A 15,541-nucleotide genomic window follows, 5' to 3' on the forward strand; every position below is an offset into this window, starting at 1 on the left:
ACTACTGGATCTGTAGCCTTTTTCATGACATTATTTCCATTCCTTCCTCTTCCTCTCACCATTCCAATCTTATCACCATAGATATGTGTCTCTTCTTCCTTGTGATGTTTTGGATGAAGGCACAGTTGACTTGATAGATGTTCTTGCATGATGAAGCATTTGGTGGTAGTACTGAAACTCCTGGGATTCTTGTGAGTTTGCCCCATGGCTCAGGAAAGATGGCAGAATAATTGATGGAACTAATAGCATAATGTATGAATGTGAGCTACAGGGACAGTTTTTGCCCTTGTGTTTCTAGTACAAAACCCATCCTGGGAAGGAATTTTCTTACTCAGGGGAACAGTGGCTATTCATGAGGCAGCCACGGGTGGGGCAAAAGTGCATACTTTGTAAGAGAACACTGCCCCAATTGACAAGTATAATATAGGATAATTAAAAGTGCTTCCCAAGTGCATATTTGAAAACAAGCTGGAAGGCTCAAATTCAGATTCTAAGTAAAAGTCTGACTTTCATTATCCAGTTTATCTCTTTCATAATGTTTTCATTAATTGCACATATCTTTATACATGTTAAAGACAATCTCTCGCTCTTGCTTTCTCACTCATACAAACACACACACAGTCTATGGACTAACACAATCATTAATTTGTATAATAGAAAGTGAAATACCAAGTTATTTTCATTTATAATAAAATCTTCTCTCAAATAGATCTTATCTGCTGAGGATTTATTTGTCTTTCTGAGTATGTATGTTATAATTTTGCTTCAGTGTGACAATTTAAAAAATGATAGTTTATTGCATTTTTCTCTTTAGTTCTATTGCTTTGTGATTGTTGTAGTTACATTCATCAGACACCACATTCATATGCAGCAACATAATTGTGGCCATTTAGTATCTATAATTACTTACAGAGAATGAGTGGGAATTAGCCCTTAGTTGGAGTGTTTAAAGAGGGAAAGAGTGAGCGTTAGTGTTTAAAAACAGATGAGCCATTTTCTACCTTCTGATTTCTTACAGAATTTGTGCCTAGTTTGATTTTCTTTAGATTGAGAGAAATGCTTATATCTATGAAGAATTTAAATAAGTACATTATACAAATGTTAAGTCAGATGGAATATAGTAAAAAGCAACAAATTTTGTAAAGAACTCAATGCCTCAAAATCCTGTGCAATAAGTCTCATCCCCTCAGATTTTTGTGATCTACAGATAATGTGAAAAAAAATTACTTAAAAACATAATTGTACATATGAGAGATTCGTTTTACCATGTATATTTTAAACAAATGTAGAAATATCAACTGAAAATAATAATATCAAAATGTCAGCATTAAATTGAAATTTAAATATTTAGTTATGTGTAGTAGATTTTTTATTTTATATTTTTCTTTTTGTCAGAGAGGCAAGACTTTCCTTCCTTTTAAGTGTGAAGAGAGAGGTGCAGGAATATTGAAGTATCCAATTTGGAAAAAGAAAAAGAAATCAATTTTGAATGATACTTCTCTTTTCCTCTTCAATTTTCCTTCTCATGTATCTATTGCCAAAAATTATTGCCAAGAAATTTGTTTATTGCCAAGAAATTTTTCTCATTTTTTATTGTCAGCTTTAAGATAAAATATTTGAGAAAAAAGTCCCTTACTTTCTTTCTTCATTCTTTTTTTTATGGCATAGGGATTTATCCATAACAATATATACAGTGAGCACACAAGGTATTCCGCTTTTCCATATACAATCTCATTTTGTTTAAGTGTGTTATAAAATTGTTGGAAAATAGCTGAAAATTGCATCCAGCAATAAAACATGCTGTATTCAACATTTCCACTATTCTGTTGTGACTGAATAGATAAAGCAAGATCTTAGCATGATTCTTCTTCTGCCTCATTTGTGGCTACAGAGCAATGTTAGAGAATGGTTCAGTAACAACTTTATGAATCAAGATGATGCAATTCTAAAATAGGAACAAAATAGCCCACCCAAATATGTCATGGAAATGCTATGGTTATCAAGATGTGCATAGGGAAAACCAGAAAATAAATGACACTTCAGGGAAATAACAATAGTAACAACACCAATAATAATAATGATGATGATGATAATAATATAAATACCATATATTGAGCTATATACCTGGTCCTGTACTAAGAGATAAATATTCCTTAAGTCCAACCCCTGTAATACAGGGTTTATTCCCTTTAGCAGACGAGACAGCAGCAAAGTGATGAAATGCAGTTTGTCCAAGATTAGCCTAAAAATGAGTGACTGAGGGGTGGTTCCAGAATGCATTTATTATGACCATAAAATTGAAAGTAAGAAAATATAGATATTTTATACTTGTTCAGTGTCCTACAGTTTACAAAGTGTTCTCATATCACTATTTGATTCTTTCAGAAACTCTAGGAGATATAGATATTATTACTAACCCTGCTGTACAGAGGAATTAATGGATACTTAAAATAACAATAATTACATACTGAATAAAGAACAGAGGCTAAGGTAGAAAACTAGTTCAGTGCTCTACCTAAATCATGCCAGCTGGCTTGGAGAACTGGCTGGAAGTAAAGAATATAGATATATAGGGAGAAGAAAGATATACATCCTGGAGGCCAATTCAGATGAGAATTTACAGCCTGTTATATTTATCCTTGTTCTATAGGTTACTAGAACAAATGTGTCTGGAGCAGAACCATGGGGGGAAAATTTGAGGAAATACAGGTGGTTCACAAATGCTTTGTGTGCTGGCAGAAATCTGGAAGAGCTAAATCTTCTAGCATTTAATGGAGGCAATGAGTTACGTGGAAAAGAGCTTAGGGTCTGAAGGCAGCTGATGTGGGTTTGAGGCCAGGCTTTGACACTAACAAGCTTAAAAATCTTCAAGTCACCTAACCTCTTGGGGACTTATTTGCCCCACTTGTAAAATGAGAGGATTGAATTACGTGATGTATGATGGATTTATCAACTATAAAAAGTTATAATTGTCAAGTCTAATTATATTTCAAGCCTTATTAGTAATCTATGATTACTAATGGGGTCTCCAAAGAAGGAAAAAAATCTGAGGAGGAGGTCTCTGGCCTGCAATCCTGGCACCTATACCTAACCCTCAACATCAAAATTGGCAGCAATGATATTAGCTTGCTAATTTGTTTGTACTTGTCTTTGCAATTAAATCAGGTGAAAAATGGAAGATTCTGAAGAGATAGATCCAGGGGGAAAAATGGGAAGCAAAAGGTTCCTCTGGATATCCTAATCCCCATTAAGTAGTTTATCTGCATGACTGCTTTAATACTAGACTACAGATTTGAAGATAAACCAGTAACATCATGTTCTTTGAGGCAACTGAGCCATATTTCTGGACATGATGTGCTCCTCCCTACACTTTCTGATCACCCTAACACCAGGAGACTTTCAGTCTCTCCATTCAAATGATGATCAGCTACCTCTCTGCTCTTACATATAACAATATAGGGAGGGCACTCTGCTTTTGACACTGACTTGATTATTTGTCACTTTGTTTCTTCTGAATGCATAACAGAAAGCCAGGGATAGGTTGTCTAGATCTCCAAAAAGACAATGCATCTGCCTTTCCAAAATGCATCTAAGGCCACCTTTATTTAGGCTAGATGAAATTTCTATTAAAAAAATAGAATAAAATAAAAATAAAAATTAAGTGCTTCTAAATCAGTGATTTTCATTATAGGCATTTTGGACCTTGATAGGGGCAGTTTTGCCCCTGCCCCAAACATTTACATATACATTATTTTACTATAACTTACTTTTTAAAAATGTTCCCTTTTTTTTTTTTTGCTGAGACATTATATTGATAATTTTGGTTATTGTGAGTATATAGGTGGATTTGTTAGAGTAAGAGACTAGGAGACAGGGCTGAAACTGGATGCTGGTGCTTGAAGATCAGGTGCAGCTGTTAAACAACTCTTAAACAAAAAAGACTGATAAGTGCAGGCCAAAATCAGCTTTGACTAGCTTTTCAGCCATCTCTGCCACCTTGCATGAAATTTGGCTAGTTATAATATCATTTACATTGTGGTTTTAAAATCTCTCCACCCTCGAAACCCCCATGACAGTTTTGATACAACCATATACAGTATGAAAATGGGAAGGAACCCAATTCTAGAAATTACTACCCAAATTCTTCATAAAAGCTAACCCCTTGGCCTTGAACATTCCTCCCCTCAATTGGTAAGACAACGAAAGATCTAAAACCCCTTCCTCCCACTGCAGCTGCTCTTTTTCAAGCCTGCCTGCTCTCCTCTCTGAGAGTGTACTTTTGTTTTCAATGAAGTTTTCACTTGCTTGGCTTACATGGTGCATACTGAAATTCTTTTCCATGATGAACACTAAGAACTTGGGAAAACCTCCACTCGGAGACTAGTAACAGGTTTATTATCTATGAATTCCACTTCAGGAAATTAAATGACCACGATAACACACTTATTATGAAAGGAATCCTTGGTTCTTATAGGAATCTTGCTCAGTGGTATAAAATAAACCATCACTGGTGTAAAATAAACCACACTATTGACTAGAAGTCTCTTGTCCAGGTTGAATAAACAACAATGCTTTCCTTAAGTCCAGTGTTCCTTTAACATCTGTGATTAACCAGCCTCATAATTGTCCAGGATGAGAAGGTCATCTGATAATTTATTTATTCTTATATGGATAGGAGGCACATGGTCCAAAAAAATAAAAATCTGAAATCACTGTTACTATCTCTCGAACCCCTAAGATAATCCAGTTATCTTAACATTTACTGTGGGCATACATTATGAAAAGCTAAGTGTTCAAAAGGTACAGCTTTGAAAGACATGGTAACTATCTCAAAAAGGTTATACTTATCGTTGGCAGGGTATGAGAAGACACATGAATATAAAGCATAAAGTTATCAGTGTTATTTTAGGAAACAAACAACATGCCTTGGAATTGCAGAAAGAGAAACAATTATTACAAGAGTGATCAGAGAAGATTTTATAAAAGAAATAACATTTGAACAGAAACTTAAATGTCGAATGAGTCTTTGACACAATAGGAAAGCACAGAGTATGAACAAAGTTAATTAGCATTAAAATTCATCTGTGTTCAGGGAATAATAAATAGTAAGAGCACAGAGGTGTGTTTCCAGATGAAGCTGAAAGGCATGATGTGGCCAGACTTTGAACAGTCTTAAATGTCAACCTCAGGAATTTTGACATGTCCTCTTAGACAATAAAGAGATTCTGCAGGTGTGGGAGAGAAGGTTACCAGCATGATCCAAACAAGTTTAGGAAATGACTGGTAACAGTATGAAGCATAAAAAAGATGAGCAAAGAAAAGAAAAAGAAAAACAAAACAAAACAAAACAAAACAGGCAGGAGCACTAATTAGGAGTTTCTTCCACAGTGCAGGCATCTGATGGCAACACAAGACTCAGGCTGGGCACTGATTATAAGAATGGGAAGGAGGACAGATAGGAGAGAAAATGGTATTTTCTAGCTGGATGTAGGGAGTGAGAAATACAAAGGAAGGTAACATGACTCTAGAAGCTCTTCATACTGGTGATCACCAGTAACTGAAGAAGAGAACCCACTCTGGCAGACTAAATACTTAGAGAGAGGGCAATGACTGTGGTTTGGAACAAGCTGAATATCCCTATAATAAACCTTGCTCTCAATACAGGTAATATCAACATTAAAAGCAAATCAACGTTCAGAAACCAATACTAACTTGTGAATATCAGCTATCTTTATGACACAATACTGTCTGGTTTAAAAAGCCATCAAAACATAAAAGAAGTCTTATTATGTTTTAAAGAAAAGGTAATTGAATCACAGAAGCATCAATGTTGTAGGTAAACTTCATTACAAGATACAAAAACTAAAATTTCTCAAACAAATGCTATAATTTAAAAAATGTATTATATACATCACCTGCCAATAAAACGCAGCTGTTTGCACTACTTAATTTGTGTTAGAATATCACTTGATATGACACAATGCAGAGGAGCAAAATTAAAGTTAGAGCAGACATTTATATGCATGAACATTTCCCAAATTAATTTTAAGAAACAAGTTGCTTTTACACACTTTGAGGACAAAAATCTTTCATGAGGTCTTTCACTGAATGCTAAAATTATATATATGTATATTTTGGTATTGTTTTATAAAAGCATTTCATGTGGTCTTCACTGAGACACTAAAGCTGTTTCTATATGACAAGCTCATTCTAATACGTTATAAAAATAATTTACTATAATTATTGGGCTTTTATGTAGGATATGATCCACCATCTCTCCATTTCAAAACCATTGAGAAATGTTTCTGCTTTGGATTCTGGCACTGCTCTGGGTGAGGGGTAGTGAAAAATGAAGAGTTCAGAATTAGACAGAGCCCCCTATGTCAGTTGATGGATTTAATTAGAGATCGAGTGAAGTCATCAGTAAAGACAATAGCTCCCAGATAAGACAGGGCTTACAGAGAATAAAAAGCAATAAAGAAAAAAAAACCTGATTAATATATCTAAAGAGGTAAAGTGTTAATAACAAAGAAAGAGAGTTTAGTAAAATAAATAAATAAATAAAAATACACTAGTAAATAAGTTCTTTGGGTAGACACACATGAGCTTATTTTAGCCTGACACCTTTACACTTTTAAATCATGTAACTAACAATCCTCATTTGATTTCACACTCACCAAGTAACAGCCTGATTATAGTGCAGCTTCCCATGCGGCATGCCTGCAGGTGGAGTGTCTGGTGGCCCCTCCAATTAGATTGCTCATTATAAATTGATATATGGGTATGCATCATTCTTTTGGAGCTGAGTTAGCTATGAGACCACTCCTACTCCTGGTATGTTGATAAATCAGCTTTCTAAGCCTCTTACACTTAGAGCTGATCCTTGAACCATGATGAAATTGAGGATGTCACCCAGTGAAGCTCCATGGGAGATGGATAGAATGTCTTCTCTTAAGACTTCCAACATCTCATTGATTGCAGCTTTTATAAATTACATAGCAGTAATTGCCACTATTGGCAGAGTGAAGGTCAGGATGAGATAAAATGCAAAGTAGCATGTTTAACTCACTGCTGTCGTACAGTCAGGATGAGTGGCTAATTCAGAATTCAATACCAGATCACACATGAGAGTGAAATGGAGCACTCACCAAATGTGAAAACAAGGACATATAGTCATGCTACTTAGAACTCAGCTTGTTGGAGCAATCTTGAGATTGAACTGGAGATATTCATGATCATTCTTTTGTGAATCTCGTATGAACCAGAAGTATCCCCAAGATATAACTTCTTCTCTGACACCTAGGTACAGATTGCTGTCAGAACTGCATGGGGCAGCTCCCTGGGGGTCTCACACTTGGGATACCATAGCACACACACATGTTGCTCTTCCAGATGAAATCCAGGTTTGGTGGCCCCAGCTATGCTTGGGTTAGTCTGTATTTGCTGTCCCTTATTTGAGGAACTCTTTTTATTTATCATCTTCTGTACTATTTGTATTTTCTTGCATTCATTCTATTTTTTAAGGATAGTCTTTTTTTTCTTTTTTAAAAAAGGCACTTTGTGCTTTCCAAAATACTTAAGTACTTTTGTAATTGTGCAAAGAAGACTTCTATTGATGGCCCATAAGCTTCTGAGGAGAGCAGAAATATTAGATTTTTGAGTCTCACCAGGGCTTATATAGAAGGCTATACTAGACGGGAAAATACTTATTTCATATAATATAAGATGTGTATATATATATATATATAGGTGTGTCATATATATGATATATATACATATATACAAATAAATACGTGTGTGTGTGTGTGTGTGTGTGTGTGTGTGTGTGTGTGTATATCATCGGGGTTGCTGCTTCCTACAGTGTTATTTCTTTACTGTATTTCTCTTCCTCTCCTGATTATGTTTTGTTGAGGTTTATCACTGACAACAGTCATGCTAAAATCCCCATGGTATTCAAAGTGAGATGTCTGGGTGCAGACTTTATTTGTGGAAAAGATTTCTCTGAGTACACTTTACAGAAAGAGACAGCTTCTATAAATCATCTGAAATTAAATAGCATGTATCAATTTTTTAAAAATTAAAATGTACACAAGTGAGTGCATACATATAGAAAAGCAATTCTAAACTCAACAGTAAATTCTTGTGGCTTAAAATCAGCTTTCATGTTTGAGGTTGCTTTCAGTTCCAATATCAGTGGTTGTATAAAACATATTATTAACACCTAATCCAAAGAGAGAAGCTCCAGTGTAAATGACTCCAACAATGTAAATCATAGAGATCACAGCCAAGAAATAAGAAGTTGTATATACATCATCTTGACTTATAATATAGATACTACAATTTCTCTAAATTAAAGGGTCTTACAATCTTATTGACTTTCAATATATGACCAATCCTAGACAGTTTATTCATGAGATTGAGGGTACCTCAGTCTAGTAGTAACAACTACGAATGGAAAGAACTTTAAAAGAATGCTAAAAACAAATTGGGGAGGAAACAAAAACTTGTTACCGTAGTGTAATTACTATTTGCCATATGATGCCTTTGCATATAATATGTTCAGAAAAATTAGACAGGAGCATAATATATTCAGAAAGAGGATAATAACAAATGGTTACTCTTCAAATGGATGATTGAAGGAGTACAAAATTCATATATGTGGAATTTATGTTCAGTGAAGCCAGATGGAAAATGTATTAGAGTTCTCATAGCATGAAAATCTAGCAACATATCCTTCTGAATACTTTCATTTAAATGCCTTCAGGCATTTTTTAAGGAAATTATTACAAGAGAGAAAATATTTTTGGTATGAAGATATTAATTCCAGATTGTAATATCAAAATATTGGAATACAAATCTTAAATTGCTAGCATGTATTGAGTGCTTACAATACAGTGGGGACTATCCTAAATAGTATGTATATATTTCTCTATCTAATATTTTCAATAAACCAACAAGGTAGATATGATTATTTCCCTTTTATACATGGGAAAATTGAGGCTAAGTGACTTATTCAAAGTCATACTTCCAGTAGATATTACAGCTAAAATTCTAACTCAAGAAATCTATCTTCAGAGTCTTCACCTTTTGGAGTAAGACTAAATATATAACACTAGGAGAATGGCTTCCTAATTACAGTATATCAGCCTTCACGTGCATCATTGAATAATATTCATTAGTACTGGAATTATACATAAAAAGTTTTAGGCATTTAAATTTAATCCATTGTATGCATTTATTACATTTTTAAATGTTAAATTTTAAAAATGAATAATTGCCCTTATACTATGCTTTCAGTTATTTAGAGATTCTGAATTTCTGTGAAGCAGAAATAGGACATGTGAAAATGAAAATTGTTGATGTATTAAGGTAGACTTACTGTGATAATGGAGAGAACCCAAAAGGAAATGGACCAAAAAGACAAAAGATTATTTGTCTCTCAGATGATGTTCCAGGGAAAATAAACAGGTCCCCAGTAACCAAACGATCCAGTTGACCTAAGTTGATAATGCCTCTGCCATATCTACCACGTAGCTTCCAAGACTGCTCTGGATAGAATCATTTCAGACAATGGGAAGAGGAACAAACAGAAGAGCAGAGGGAGATAATTCCTCTTAAGCAAGCGAAGTAGAAGTTGCACACATTACTCCACTCACATTCCATCAAGGAAAACTGGGCTCTTAACCACTGGGCTCTTTCAGCTCAAGAGAGGCTGAAAAATGTACTCTGTTCAAATGCACACAAAGAGAAAGACCAATATGAACGGACAGCTGCCAGTTTTGTCTACATAGGCATTGTGGATATTTTATCTTCTTTAAATTTATTATTATTTATTCAATAAAGACAAATAAAATTTCAGTAATAACTGAAAACTATTTCCAAACTATCTCCTATTTTTTCCTTTAGAAATTCAATTAAAACTCAAAATTATTTAAGAATCAAATAGTTGGTTATGATATAAAAGTAAGGATCATCTGACTTCAATTGGTATAAGCAATCCTTTTGTGAGAAAAAATTAGAGTTACCATTCTGGAACAGACAGAGGGTAGATCTCATCTGGTGGCCAATGCCAGATGTTTCACTAAGAGAAATAAACCTCCCATAATACACTTAATTTCACAATACTATACCATAGGGGGGAATATCTTCCTGACCCATCTGGTAAGCAGCTTCTGCCCTGAAGCATGAAGATTGATAGCTGGTGTAATTCTATCCTAGCTAGTGTACTGTAACTGCAGATGCTACTTTTCCTCATATGAATGTCTAATTATCTTATTTTCTCTTATTCACATCCTGCTGCCTGGAGTTACACAGGTTAAAAATATTGTTAATCTTTTAATGTTATTGTAAGAAAACACTTATGAGTGCTTAATATATTGTTCTGTCTTGTTTTACTAGCTACAGGTCAACTGTTTTTTTAAAAAAACTATTCTATTTATAGTTTATATTTCCCCCAGTAGGTTGAAAGGTGCATTGATAAACTATTTTTTTTCCAAAATCTATCATTGGTTCCATTTTCCCTATGCCAAATGTCTTCATTTTCCCTGACAATTTATAGTCATGAACTAACTTCTTTGCTGCTAATTTCACTGTAAATTTCATTGTGTTACCATACACCCTCTGGACTCTACACTAACAGATCAATATACTGAATTTATATTTGGTACAGAGTTATTAGCACCCATATCAGCAGGGTAATTAACTTCCAAAGCAGACACATCATTCTCTATCTTCATTATTAATAGTGTGTATATCTTGAAGAAATACTTCTATTTGTATCTAACACACTTCAAAAAAGATCTGTGGCTAAATTCTAAAGTCCATGTGAATTCTAGACTTTAGGGACATGATTTCTTAGCATAGAATAGTTTTAACATTTATTAGGAAAGGAGTAAATTGAAAAATATTTAAATTGCCAATCATGAAAAGAGCTACACGTAGGAACAAATTATAGAAGTTATATGGAATAAAGATCTCAATTTTAAATATCATGCAGAATTTAGATCATCCTTTCAGAAACAGTGGAGCCAATCCCTATTTAAATGACCATAGAATTCACTTAAAGGTCAGCTTTCACTCAGCCAAGCAAAGGCCAATGAGTTTTTATTGCCAAAATAATTTCCCTCTTGTAATTTAGGAGGTGACAACTTGATTGAAAAATATGCTATATGCTTAATGACAGTTGAAAACATGTCTTTTTCATATATTTGTATTTATTTTTGCATTATTATATGCTAATATCATTTACATTAATATTTAAACATAATTAATTTATTGACTTTTTATAGCATAGCATAATTAATTTATTGCTACGTAAGATTCTCTACTAAGCTCTGCTAACTTGGACAAAGAATGGTACCTATCCCTAATAATTAGCAGTTCTAGTGGGGATAAAAATAAAAATATTTCATAGCAAAAGTTCTACATATAGAAATCTCATCACTGCCTATGCATAGGAGATCTGGGATTGCATGGGTCTTACGGAATAACTGTCCTGAACTTTAACACAAAAATAAATATTGGGGACTGAAAAATGTAGGATTGATGCTATTAGTTTAAGGACTATAATTCTATCAAAAAAGAAAAAGAGCCTATGTAGTCTTAGATAATGTTTGCCTAATATTCTTAGCTCAATTAATGAATCAGGAACATTTTATTTTAAAGTAAATACGAGAAGTTTGAGGCATGTACATTAAAAATTTCTTTGTCTATTTCAAAGCCCTGATTAAAAATGATAGTGTCACTAAAATCAATTTATGCTGCTTTTTAGTTAATTAATTTCTGTTACCATTTGGACATATTTTCTTTTACTGCTTTGTTTTTGGTATAAATCTAGCTTATTAGTTTTAAACTGCTGATTTAATTCTGTGCTTAAAGTGGAAGACAATCTATCTAGCTTTGCCTAACCATCACTTTGCTTAAAATCACTTCCTGCTTAATGGATGATTTTCCCTTTATAAATGTCCTTAGCCACTCCTTCTGTATGTGCCATGTGAGTCCAAAGAGTTTATTTACTTAAGTGCCAAGGAGAATTCCTCAGATATCAGGAAGAGGCAGAGCTTATGGGGCACTTGATAACGAGGTGTAACTTAATAAATGCCCAAGTATTTTCCTTTTTGTCATTCATATAACCATCTTGTACTTTTTTATGTCATTATGGCCTACTTTTCAATATGACCATGTCTTAATATCAAGTGTATCAAATCTAATCCTACGGTTTATTGTGGCCAACCCCAGTTGGTCGGTTCTGAGCTTTTTCCTCCCTTCACAGTGAATCGAAGTTGTACTTATGCCCTGCTGGTGGCTTGAATCACCTCATTTTGTTCTGGCAATCAGAGGCAGCTGCTTCATGTGAAAGGCGTGAGGACCACTGAACATCACATTAGGTTTGACCTCAAGCTGAATGTAAAAGGCTCAGCCCTTTCTGCCAGGCCAGCAGAGCATGTACAAACAGATTTGCTGAAGTGCAAAATGGTCCAGTGATTTAAAGCAAGGCACAGTCCCTCTCCCTCTCCCTCTCCCTCTCTCTCTCTCTCTCTCTCTCTCTCTCTCCCCCCCCGCCTGCCCCCTCTCTCTTTCTTCTCTCTCTCACCTTCTCTTTCTATCTTTTCTTCCTTTAAAAATGAAACAAGATAGTGGACAGTCTGGTATAATCTTAGCAACATCTGTTGCCTTTCAAAGGGTCTTGGCTGAGGACAATAACTTTTCAAAAAGGGACTGACGTTCTGTTGAAAGGAACAAAATAAAAGATCTCAACTGAAGGAAGTATGGCCATGTTGTTGCCTCATACACACTTGAATCCTTTTGTGCCTTCTGTCAGAAAAGGTATAAAGAAAGTTTTTTCTCCTCTTTTTTTCTGATGAAACTACCAGAAAAAAATATTTTCCCAATTAATGCTTAAAGGACTTAAAGAACTATAGAAAAGTTACATTTCACCCCTCCTTGCTTGTATTCTCAATACCCAAATCTTAAGCTCAGTTGATCAGAAGTGTGAAGGAATTTATGCTTTACATTTTTCATGTCTGTTACGTTTGAAATTCCTTGTTAAGTTAAATGTTATCCTATGTCCAGACAGTTTGGAAATAATTGCCCTTTGTAAATAAAATTTCTTTCTTTCTTTTTATTTTGTCAAAATGAATATTTCCAACTGATTATTTTTCCCTGGAATTTGATCCATTCATATTATCCTACTTATCTAATGAAGGACTATAATACACACCAACTTTAGATAATTTATATAGGAAAAGTTACCTGCTTTTTTTGCAAGTTGTGTTTCCTGAGCAATTTACTTCACTTTAACTATCACATCCTTTCATAAAAATGAGAGAGAATGCAGTTATTAATTATCTATCTATCTATCTATATCTTCTGTTGGCTTCTGTTTTTTTAAAAGAAAAGGGAAACACATAAAACAAAGTTGAGCTTACGTATGTTTGGGAATCCTTAACATAATTTTGAAAATACATTTAGAGAGAAAATCTAAAGATACACACTTATGTTTATCAAGCGAATGATAGATTTATATAGACTTTTAATACTTATGACCCTTGTCTTATTATAAAAAAGAAAGAGAAATGTGTCTGAAAATATCTGAACTTATACATGTTTCTTTAAAAAGTAATGGGTCTTTGATTCTCAAATTCTTCTACCAGTATAGTATATTAATGCATGATGTGTTTAAGAATTAACATGCCCTTTAAACTTATTAAAGTGGGTATAATGTATTTTATTCCATAACTAAAATGTTAATGCCTCAAAAACTTAAAGAATATTCCTTTTAGTTTAACTAAATTATTATACTTCCAATGCTATTTAAATATGTGCAATTAAAAACATTAAAGTACAATATTGTATTTGTGCTTCCTATGACTCTTGTTAGTAATTAGCACATTTTCCTATTTTTAAACCAAAAGTAAAAATAGCAAAACAAGTTTTGTATAAGAAATAGAATGAAACAATGTAAGATCATGTACTATAAATACTGAAGAATATTCTGGGAATATACTTTTAAAGAAAAATTTTTATAAACTGGGCGGTCGTTAACTATTTATATCATCCTGTTAAGACATGGAAGGCTAGAATTATTTAAGAGAGTTTTGTAACTAGTCTTCCTGAAATGGGTGGTTTATATTTTGATTTTCTTGCTTCCAATAAAGTTATCCAAATGGTAAGATTTCTTTTAAATCAATAGACGTGCCAAGCCTGGAAAATTTGATAGCATAAATATAATGGAAAAAAAAACAGAGCAAGGATAATTTCCCAACTCACCAACAATAAGGTATATGTGTCCTAGTGAGGGGTACTAAAAGTTCCCAAGTATGTAATAGTGCAATACACAGTACAGATAACCATCAGACATAAGAATGATAAGATCTAGTTATATCTAATGGTTAAACGAAAAAAAAAAAAAAAACCTTTAGACTTTGAAGTTTGCCTACTTGTATATCTTACCTTCCTTCCATATTACAGATTCTAAACTCACAAGACTATACAGGCCCAACAGCTAAATTAAGGAGTAAGTTGACTATGGTGACATGCAGTGTATGTGGCCCATCTCAAGTCCCCCAGTGCCCAACATTTTTGGCACCAGGGACTGGTTTCATGGAAGACAATTTTTCAATGGCCTGGGGGTACGGGGTTCGGGGGCTGTGGCCCTGTCCCTAACAGACTGCCGATGACTACTACTGGTCAGCCATCTGGGGGTTGGGGACCGCAGGAATAATATCAAAATCAAGATTAAGTGTGGTCAGATTTTCACTGTGTTTAACAGAAGTCAGAAATCAGAGACTTGTCTGTATAATCTTCTAAGAACAAATGCTAAAAGATACTTTTTTAATAAAAAGCATTATGTAAGCTAAACTTTTTGTTAATAAAAAACACTGTGTACGCCACACTTATCTACAGTTTGGATGTAATCAGAGGAGATATTAGTGAGCACACTTTGATTAAATCAAACTAAAACACCTGTACATTATTTGCCTTGTTCCTTTTTGCACTCACTCAAACATGAGACTCAAACTAGGCAAATTTCAAGGTCAGATAATGAGGTGTCTTTTGAAAATTAAGAAAGCTGTATCTTAATTATCTAAATCTGTGGAAGAATATTTAAATGTTTAAGAGTGGCTAACAATTTCTAACAACTAATAGACCTATTTGTATTTATGATGATGTTTTGAATAAACCTATTTAGGTTTTTTAATTATTTAATTTTGGGGTGGAAACTATTTGATATGTCATATAATAAAGGAACTGAATTATAATCAATATGGATTCTCACAGAAGTGGACTTTGTTGTCATGAGTTCTTCATTTGACTTTATAGTTCTTCAAAATATATGCATTTTACACTAAAGCAACTGACTCATTAAATTCTTTTAAGATTTAAATAAAATTTCAAGGGATGGTGGAAAGCCTTGACTACAGAATTATGAAAGTACATTCAATTTTTATAATTATAAATTCACTGTAGTTCAAACTATAAAAATATAAAATTGAAAATAAGAAAGGGTACAAGCAAATTCTTATACCAATGCTTAGAAAAG

This window comes from Lemur catta, chromosome 16, assembly GCF_020740605.2.
Source record: "Lemur catta isolate mLemCat1 chromosome 16, mLemCat1.pri, whole genome shotgun sequence".
Classification (NCBI taxonomy): Eukaryota; Metazoa; Chordata; class Mammalia; order Primates; family Lemuridae; genus Lemur; species Lemur catta.